Here is a 9,708-nt window from a genome sequence, read left to right as displayed (position 1 = left end):
TAGGCATAGTAAGAATGAAGGCGTTGGCAAGATCCTATGTTTGGTGGCCAAATATTGATTTAGATATTGAACAAATTGCTGGTAATTGTACATCATGCTTGAAGTAAACGTGTAACTCCGCCTTAGTCGATTTTGCACACTTGGAATGTACCGGATAAGGCGTGGTCCCGGATTCATATTGATTTTTTCGGACCTTTTCAATCAAAGTTATTTTTAGTAATTTAAGATGCTTATTCAAAGTGGCCGGAAGTGTTACCCGTTCCATCAACGCAAGCAAAACACACAATATCTCATCTTAGAGAATTGTTTGCTAGATTTGGCATAGTAGATCACATTGTCAGTGACAATGGACCACCTTTCACAAGTACAGAATTCCAAACATTTTTGCAAAAAAAATGGAATCAAACACACATTTTCTCTACCCTACAACCCAAAGACTAATGGCTTAGCCGAGAATGCTGTAAGAACAGTAAAACACAAACTTAGAATAGCACTACAAGACACTTCTGATTTGAACTTAGCATTATCAAATATTTTGTTTACATACAGAAATACAGTACACTCCACAACCAATCAAAAACCAGCAGAGTTAATGTTAGGCAGATCTCTGAAATCAAGGTTAGACTTAATTAGACCTAATGTAAAGGATGTCATTAGTAATAATCAAAACAGACAAGTTTCAGCTTATGGAGGTGTCACAACTCGTAGATTATTTGTTAATCAACCTGTGTTAGCTAAAGATTACAGGGGAAGGGAGAGATGGATAGAGGCTACAGTTATTGAAAAACTGGGTCACCAATCATCATATCCACAAACCGAGCGACGCACAAACCGATACATCTCTGTAGACCACTGCAGGGAATTCAGTGCCTTCAAAAATAGAACGTTACAAGGATATAAGCATTAGAATAACATTAGAACCCCGACGCAAATATGCGACGGCAGTCTATTTTAATGTGACTAGCCGACGCATATATGCGATGGCAGTCTATGGGTGGAACCTGGCCGTCGCATATGTGCGTCGCTAGTCCATTTGAATGAAAATTTCGTACTATTGCAGTAGCGAACGTGTTAAGTGATAAGGGAACAGAGCATCATTACTCTGCTTTGACAAGGCTCTATTTCTATTCTATCAACCAGCCAGTGGCTCGTCTTGAAAATAGTAATCAATGGAGAACCATCGATTACAATTACAACGGGAGTTAACGATACGATAAAACTTCTGAAATTTAAAAGGAATTGGTCATTGAAGACTTTGATATGAAAGACAGTTATTCCAAAATTCTGTGAATATCGAATTCTCTGTGGAGCAAAGATTGAGAAATAATTTATTTGCCTATTTTGACTGAAGGGATGATGCCGCACTGAGCGGCAAAATGCGTATTGAGTAGTTCAACAACACACAAGGCCATCAGGCATATGTGTACTATCATAGCCGTCCAGTGGCGTAACTACGGCGGGGATAAGGGGGACAGAACCCCCTATAGACAAAAAAAGTTACTGTTTAGCTTTTTAGTTTGTGTAACGTATATTCATTATACAAAGCAAAATGTTTTTAAGTTCCGCCGTCTTTAGTTCAGTTATCCACCCTCTGTTACGTAAATGCTGTTTTGTCATTGTGTGAAGTAGCAGTGCCGCGCTCGCTGGCGTCACGTAGTGAGCAGTGAAGACAACTGATAACTCGTGGTAACAGTGATAACAAACAATATTCTGCCTTACTTCCGTTGCGACGACCATCGATATTTAACTACATCGATATAAGTATATAGTTATATATCGATGGTGACGACGCGCGGCGTAGGGGTGGGTGGGGGAGGGGTTATGTTGCCTGGGTGGGGGATGGCTGGGGGAGGGTCACTCTTTCCACCGCCATAATTTTACCTACAATCAGGGCGTCAACGTCGAACGAAATAATATGGCGGGGAGGAGACACTTTGAATTTCCCAACTATTTTACACGGATTCCCAACTATATTAATATCGAGTTTTAACAGTAGCCTAAGGATATTTTACCTTGGAATCATCTTTACAGCTGACATTGGCTGACATACACAAATAACAAGGGGTTTTCTCACAATATTGGTTTTGACTTCATTGTTGATTGTGTCTTAAGTGTCTCAACAATTGTCCACACTGTAGGTCTACTGATCAATAGTGCATTAAGTTTTCAGCCTATTAAAATCAATTTATCAATTTATAATACAAACTCTGTAGATACGACTCTTCACGCGCAGGTCAGAAGGCTACAGTACGATGACAAAGATAATTTGTTCGTTTGTTGTGTTGTGATTATGAATTGGTTACTTGCCATTTCCTGATTCTAACCAGCCAGAGAGCCTCAATTGGGTTTATTTTTTTAGTGCTTTTGAACGTGATTACACATTTGGAATGCCTGAAAATGCGAGTTTAGAGTTCTAATTATAACCATTTAATAAATTCCTTGAGTTTTCATTAGACATTGGAATAATTTATCTAAAACGCCAAGAAAAAACGTTGGTATAGAAACAGTTTAGGACGATTCCCCAATCAGTGTGAGATTTTCGGCAAGGTGTGCAAGATGTTTGGAGTATAATAGGTTGGTTAAACTATAGATAAAACATACTCAAAGATTTCTCATTCTTATGGATCAGCTGATGAGAGTTTTATTGTTAGTTCCAGCTGGTGCACTGCAGGAATGGATTTTTTACAATTTCTTCTTATTATTTTAGTAATTTAAAACCTCGTTTAAATCAAACTATCCAATCATAAACAATAACTCGTCCCCTAATTATACGAGTTTGTATGTAAGGCAGTATGTAGCAAGTATGTAAAGCACAAATCATGAAATTAACCGTAAAACAATAGAAACAAAATATCGTCGATATTTATTTGTCCTAGGACGCTAGGCACGAGCCTGGGATTGTTTTTCACATTACTTCAGGCTGGACATAGGGGTTGCGGCATTATCACTTAGATAAAATCCATTGGTGACTTTGGCGGGGATCGAACCCGGAGTCCCGCGCTCTACGCCAGCTCGCTCCCCAAACTACTAGTGATTAGTGTCACCAACATGAACTAGACACGAAAAGCAAGCTTTAACATGTACAATGGGATGAGAAGTGTACTTTTGTTGGTTAGACAGAGCGGACATCGAGTGATGACGTCATTACAGGCCCGGTGGCGTATTGAGACACTTAACATTTATTCAGATATTATTAATGCTTCTTCTGGTTTCAACTGTCGTGGTAAACTCCCGTTATTACTGACAACTAGTAATCCTTAATTGTAATTGAATGTACATATCTGTAATATATTGTTGTAACACTACAAAACCACGAAATCTATTTTTGTTTTGTATATATCTTTTACTGATTTAATTATATTTTTTTTACTTATCCCCAATCAATAATACGTAACTCCATTTTTATTTTAGTTATTTTATATGTCCTGGTCTTAAAATACGCCTAGAAATAAAGGTTTTTATTCGAGATATTGATCGTTTGAACCAGGTACTGTATTACTAAATAAAAAAACATAAATTGGTTTTGATATGTTTTTATCCACAAACCTCCAGTGAAATACTAATAAACCTTCACGTACCTCACGGACTGTAGTTTTATTAAGATCGGACGTACCTAAAGCACGCTGCTGAATCACGAACAACCCAAATTGTTCCAAAAATAGAGTCATTTATTATAGATTGATAGTTAAATTATATCACGTAAAACCTCAACAGTAACCATCGATTTCGACCTAGATTTCAACGGGTTTCACCTAGTTTAATTTGGCCTACTACCTTTAACGGGCGCTTTAGTACGGACACTGCCATTGACTTTTTGATGCTGAAGTAGACATCTCATCTGTATAAATAAGGTGTAGCCTTAAAATAGGTAATTGAATTAACCATTTACAGAGTGCACCATTGACTTAGATTCTATTTCCTCCCTTTGTTTTTGTTACTGAACAGTTGATGTCACTCAAAACTAGTGTACAATTAGTTATCCTTTAAAGTCGGATGGGTAAAAATTTAGTTTTTGACAGAAATCATATAAATAAGTGTACTCGATCGCAGTTTGACTAACTACGTCCATTTTATTCCAAAACTAGTTAAAACTTTAACACTTGAATGGAATGTCTAGTTCTGTCCATAGTTAATAACAATACCTATTATTTGGATAGACAATTTTGTGCATTAAGTATTTTATTTCTAGAAGCTTTTAAAACTATGTTTAATTTACAGCCATTGAAATCGTTAATAGTTTTGGTCGAAAGTAATTACGTTTTGAAGATAAGTTAAATATTGCCCATATCAATAATTTGTTAGAACGATATCAACAGTTATAACCAACAGTTGCAGGAAGGTTTATTGAAGAATTTGAAATTGCCAGATAGTTCTAGTGAAATATTCGACATAGAAGTAAGGGCTGAAACGGTTTGTAATAATCTATTGCCACCTAAATCATAGAAACGTAATGAGAAAATAATAACGTAAGTGTGCAAGAATTGCTATTGATTTCCCTTCTCTGAAAAATAGTAATAAACTGTATACAGTACATTTATTTTTTTATAATATAGATATTTACATTTTGTTTGCTTTGATTTAAATGCTGCAAATAAACTGTTTCAATACATTCGTTATTGCTACAATAATATGTCATATCATAGACAATAGATAATTTATTACTAGCCTACTCCCACCGCCCAGATGACCTGTCGCTCAACAGTGCTCTACAGAAAATAGATCTTTTTGCCGCACCCTGTATTTATTTAAATACTTGATGTTATTACAATTTATTTAATATCTGCTCTAAATGAATGGAGATATGAAAGTATGTTGGCCACTTCCAAGGCTGACTACATGTTCGTTCCTTTAGGTGTCTTCCAGGGGTTTCCAGGTGACAGCTTAAACTGTGTTAAACTTTAAAGTATTAGAGTATGAATGTGAAACCTATTGAACATTTGTAAGAACACAACACAATATGGTAACTATATAACAATATTGCCACGCTAAATTATTTTCATTTAAATAAATTGACAAAAATGAAATACTATTTACTCAATATATCAATTAAAACATGATGTTTTTTTTTAATATGCAAATGCCCCCAACGCATCAAACCAGCAAACTGGGCGAATAATGATTTTCCTGATTACATTTTAGTTACTAAAATATTTTATATTAAACATGTCGGACTTAAATTCCTTATTTTAATAGCATTAGGTTTACCAAGTACTTAGGTTTGCTGCTATAGGGAAGGGGAAAAGTTTGTTAGTGAAACTTTAATATCTTGGTATGAAATAAATCGATTTACTAAAAATAATCAAATTATATCCATAAACAAGCTAACTAAAACAATTAACATAATACCCATAAGAATAACAGGAGGTGTTAAATTCACGTTATTTTTTGGGAATTTCATCTGTAACCAATTGGCACACAAACGCGCTCCAATTAAGTTTTGACACCATTAAACCCCAAATATGCATTTGAACGGATGGTGTTTTTGATCTCTGAGACATCAAAACGAATGAGTAAAGCTGTCCCGGGTCCAGGGCTTACTGTGAGACCTGCGGTAATAAATGGTAATAACTAATTTGTATACTAATTAGAATAGCAATAAATATGAGCCAATAATGATTTATGCCTTCATTGGTGTTAGTTGACAAGCTAGTATCGAGGAAAGAGCCATTTAACAAATTAATGAGCAATGAATACTTTTGGAATCGTCATTGTGATAGGAAGGGGGAATTAGGGAATACCTGATCAGCCCATTCATTGCCAATCCGTTTGCCATTAGTTGACTTAAGCAATCCGCTTTTTAACTATTTCTGCCCTACTCAAAATCACCCTCATAATACTACCCAATTGCCTTGACTTTTTGACCATGATTTAATAATTAATTATCAATTATAAGCCAATCATCGCTCTCCGATAGAGATGCGACTCTCGGCTTTCCAAATAATAGCTCAAATAACTGAATAAGATTTGCTCCTAGTCTGTCGGTCTGTGTTTGTTTTATTCAAATGCTCGCACGCAAAACTTTAGAACCCATTGAATGCTTGTAGGATTCCTTTATTCATTTAAATATACAATATTTCTCGTGATATACATTATGCAATTAATTAATATTACATTAGTTTAAAATATCCGGGTTGCTATCAGTCAATGTAGTCGCATATTCATTTTAATCAATTACTTCAGCTATTTTAGGTATGGTAAAATATTTTATGGTAACCAAGATCGGGAAGAACGTTTTAAATCGGCAAAATGAATTTAGAATCAGACAGCCTATTCGATCTTATTATTACCATAAATCCAGAATTTACACTGTGTCAGAAGTTATCAGTATCAATCTTGAGGACTTGCCTGCCATATCCGGTGGTGCGAGGAGGGGGAGGCCGCCAGTCCGTCGCCGCGGCTTGGTACAGTCAAAGGGAAGACTGAACTGGGAAAACCCACCACCTGCCTCTCGCCTGCACGGCTTCCATGGGAACGGGGGTACATACCATGGTACATACACATTGCCCACAGTGGTCAGTTTAAGGTGTTTTTGTCCTAGGACGCTAGGCACGAGCCTGGGATTGTTTCCCAAATTACTTCAGGCCAGGCTAGACCTAGGGGGTGCGATATTATCGCTTAATAGACAGTCGATACGGGAAGACTGGTTGTGAAATCAGCAACTAGTTGGACAAACTAGTCGAATGCGTCCTGACCACTGTAATTATAGGTGGGACAGTGTACCAGGGATGAGCATCGATAGTCGATGTTTACGAAACATCGATGTTTTATTATCGATGTTCTATGTTTTTTACATCAATGGTAGTTTACTGATGTTTTTGTTATATCGATTTTTTTACCAAGTATTGATATATCGATGTTTTCCGTTACTGGAGAGTACAAAAGGGCGCACATGAAAAGAGCCCAAAAACTCAGGCAGACGCTTGAAAAGCGCCCGGACCTCCAAGGTCCCACCCAGGACGGTGCAAAAAGAGCTCGGTCTCTTTCTAGAACTTTCACAACGGGTCTTCAAAGGAGAAAGAACCAATAACACAGCTGAAATACATGAAATTATTTACAATATTAAAAGATACATTAATAAAATATATATTATTCAAAGATATTTACATTACTAAAAGATATAGTCTGTTTACCTAATCTAACCTAACCTAACCTAACCTAATTTAAACTAACCTAACCTAACCCAACCAAACACAACACTATTTACTAAAACAATACAATATTATACACACAATTTATAGTCAGCGTCCTCCTCCTCAGGTACCTGTGGAGACCCGGGCTCTTTCCATGCTTAAGATTAGTGAACCTTTTTGGGGATTAAAATCTCGGGCTCTTTTCATGTGCTCCGGTACAAAAGCGGACGAAAATCTAAAAAAAACATGGAAAATCATCGATGTTTTAGTCTCAAAAACATCGATGTTTTCGCAACGATGATACCGTTACATCGATGGTTGGCGTCGATTTAAACATCGATGGTTGATCGATGTCCATCCACAATGTACACGTTGCAACTGCGATGCGACCAGTTGACGGTTGAGTTGAGGACAAGTAGGGTACATACGGTACATACCAAGCAACCGGTACTGCCAGATGGAAGGGGTTTTCAGTTGCCTGGTTTGCACAACTTTTCCAGCATTTCGTGAATTTTAGATGTTTGAGTTTATGTAATTGAATTAGAGAATGCAATGAGTAATCAGAAGTTTGGTTCAGGAGGTTGAAACACACCCTGTGTTGTATGATTTTACGTATATTTGACATCTTGTTTATACGACACAAGGGCTTCTTCGTCATTACTGTTAATCATTTTAAACCCAATACACAGATCGTAATAACAAAATTAGAACTCTTAGTCACTGTTTCAACACAACTACAATTATTTTAGTCGCACCCATTCGCGTCACGAAACAGTAGGTTCTACAGTTTGGTTTCGGTATTCCCGTGTGTCGAGAGCCTTATAGGTGAAATCCATTAGTGATTTGGTAAGATTCGAACCTTTCGGACTTTTTTTGAAAATTTAAGTATCAATACACTCATTATGACAGCACACGTGTTTTAATTTCCAAAAAATTAAATCGACAGTTATAAAATATAAAAACAACTCAGATTTGTATAGTTTTGATAGTTGGACACAATAGTATCCAACACTAACAAGTAGGCCTATATTATCTTTACACTTCACACGGGACAGTTACAAGCAGCAAGTATCTGCTGCTATAACAAATACAGTGGCATTTATTATTTTAAATAGCATTAATGCTTGTAGAAAATTTAATAATATCCCCACTGCAGCAAACCTGCAGACCAAGCGAATTTCAACGTGTCTGATTACATTTTTTACTTAAGTATTTCCATAAACTCGAGGTTGTTTAGGGACGCCCTGAATAAAACCTTTTTTGTTTATTTAGACCGAAGAAATCTCTACGTAAGTCATGACCCCACCTTTTTTGAACACCCTGTAATAAAAATTACCATCAGTCTCTTTATACAGTCCTTTAAATTTTCCCATACAAGTGATGCTTCATAAATAGCTTAAATATATTCATAATAAGATGCAGACAACCGTAAGATGACTCATTTCTGTAACATAGCTGACTGAGTACAACATAGACAAAAAGAAGTAAATCTAGACTGTCAGCCGTACTGCGGTTACCATAGGTTCTGGCGCACACCGCTGGGAGCGCCATGTAGTACGTAGCACATAGATTAAAAGTCTAGGAGGGGAGTAGTAGACTTTTGTCCATACTACTTTTATCTATGGTAGCACCAACGATCACATAAGACCGATTGGTCCTATGTGATCGTTGGTTATCACCGATTGACTATATATACCTACAGGTATATATAGTCAATGGTAGCACGTACGCCGTAACTACATGGCACTTCCAGCGGCGTGCTCCAGAACCTGTGGTAACCGTAGCACGGCTGACGGTCTCAATTCTGTTTGTCCATGGTACAACCGTCAATAAACAATTACTTTGTCTATGCAACAACACCTCAACTTGGTAGTTCGAAACACTCGTTAAATTTTAAAATCATCCGCTGTCCTGGATACAATTAATACATCGTATGCGATGGGCGATACCTTCGGTTCGTACGATTCGACTCTTTTTATCGGCCCTGACTGAATCAGAAATGAAAAATGTTTACAAAAAACTATAGTTATTTGTGTAAGTAGTGTGCGAAGTGGCACTTATTTGCACATAGAGAAATGTTTACGCACGAGCCGCAGGTAAGTGTGGAAAGTTGCTCGAGTGCAGAAAAGGCACTTTGCACTCGTGTTACATATTATATGTTACCTACAGTTACTATAAAGCATGCAGTATAATAAATTAGTCTTCCAAACACTATACAACTTGTTTTTAGGTTAGGTTAAATCCAAGTGTCGAAAGAAATGGGAAACGCTGGACTAGCTGATCGTAGTCGTAGTATCTTGTACTGTATTGCCTACCTATTTCCAAGCGTACGCGGATTACGTGGCTAATAGAAGCACGCTGTTTTGTGTTGTTTGGTTGGAATTCTGGAGTGCGGAAAAAATAGTGTGACAAAAGTGTAAAGAAAGGGGCAAAAGTAAGTAAATGCAGCAATTAGCCACTTTCTGTACTATGATCAGTGCAAGGAAGCCCACTTTGTCAGGTCACTGTAGTAAAAAACTACCTACTATCATAGAAAAAACATACTCACTATCTATCTTGGTTCATCATAAAGTTCTAG

The sequence above is a fragment of the Macrosteles quadrilineatus genome, unplaced genomic scaffold, assembly GCF_028750875.1.
Source record: "Macrosteles quadrilineatus isolate MER2022 unplaced genomic scaffold, UCM_ALF_1.0 Scaffold_7__1_contigs__length_78375512, whole genome shotgun sequence".
NCBI classification, from domain to species: Eukaryota; Metazoa; Arthropoda; class Insecta; order Hemiptera; family Cicadellidae; genus Macrosteles; species Macrosteles quadrilineatus.
Note: the sequence above shows the minus strand (reverse complement) of the source record.